At 40.5% G+C, this 1,138-nt stretch overlaps 1 protein-coding gene across 1 annotated transcript in view; it reads right to left on the bottom strand.

Moving 5' to 3' along the window:
* Positions 1–1,138, bottom strand: part of LOC109539319 (rho GTPase-activating protein 21) — a gene marked incomplete in the record, with an annotated part of 91,600 nt that overhangs the window by 62,922 nt on the left and 27,540 nt on the right.

Below are 1,138 nucleotides of genomic sequence, written 5' to 3'. Positions count from 1 at the left end.
GAAAACTTTCACGCCAATCAGACGGCAGATTTTCTTCCAGGAGGTGAAACTTGATTAGAAACTGATTAAAGCGCTTAGACAACGGCTGACGTTCACAAATGCCTAGTCTTCAAACTAGAACAGGTAGAGACTTGTGAATTAGTCCATTTATAAAAGACACCTGTCTGTTGGACCACGGAAACTTTCACGCCAATCAGACTGCAGGATTTTTTCCCAGGAATCTAAATTTGACTAGAAACTCAAAAAAGCTCTCAGGCAGAGCCAGAACTTCAAAAAAACTTCCCGCCCACACTAGAGCAGGTAAAGCGTTGTCTTTTAGTCCATTTATAAAAGACACTTGGCTGCTAAACAGGAGCAAATTTCACGCCAATCAGACCGCACGATTTTTGCCCAGGAATCTAAATTTTACTAGAAACTCAAAAAAGCTCTCAGGCAGACCCAAAATTTCAAAAAAACTTCCCATTCAAACTAGAGCAGGTAGAGCGTTGCCTTTTAGTCCATTTATAAAAAACACCTGACTGTTAAACAGGAGCAAATTTCACGCCAATCTGACCGCAGGATTCTTTGCCAGAAATCTAAATTTGACTCAAAACTCAAAAAAGCTCTCAGGCAGAGCCAGAACTTCAAAAAAACTTCCTGCCCAAACCAGAGTAGGTAGAGCGTTGCCTTTTAGTCCAGTTATAAAAGACACTTGACAGTTAAACAGGAGCAAATTTCACGCCAATCAGACCGCAGGATTTTTTCCCAGGAATATAAATTTGACTAGAAGCTCAAAAAAGCTCTCAGCCAGAGCCAGAACTTCAAAAAAACTTCCCGCCCAAACTAGAGCAGGTAGAGCGTTGTTATTTAGTTCATTAATAAAAGACACTTGACTGTTAAACAGGAGCAAATTTCACGCCAATCAGACCGCAGGATTCTTTGCCAGGAATCTAAATTTAACTCAAAACTCAAAAAAGCTCTCAGGCAGAGCCAGAACCTCAAAAAAACTTCCCGCCCAAACTAGAGCAGGTAAAGCGTTGTCTTTTAGTCCATTTATAAAAGACACTTGACTGTTAAACAGGAGCAAATTTCACGCCAATCAGACCGCAGGATTTTTGCCCAGGAATCTAAATTTGACTAGAAACTCAAAAAAGCTCTC

Source organism: Dendroctonus ponderosae, unplaced genomic scaffold, assembly GCF_020466585.1.
Source record: "Dendroctonus ponderosae isolate FM_Combo_2020 unplaced genomic scaffold, Dpon_F_20191213v2 Dpon_F_20191213_12, whole genome shotgun sequence".
Classification (NCBI taxonomy): domain Eukaryota; kingdom Metazoa; phylum Arthropoda; class Insecta; order Coleoptera; family Curculionidae; genus Dendroctonus; species Dendroctonus ponderosae.
Note: the sequence above shows the minus strand (reverse complement) of the source record. Positions and strands in the feature narration are given on the sequence as shown.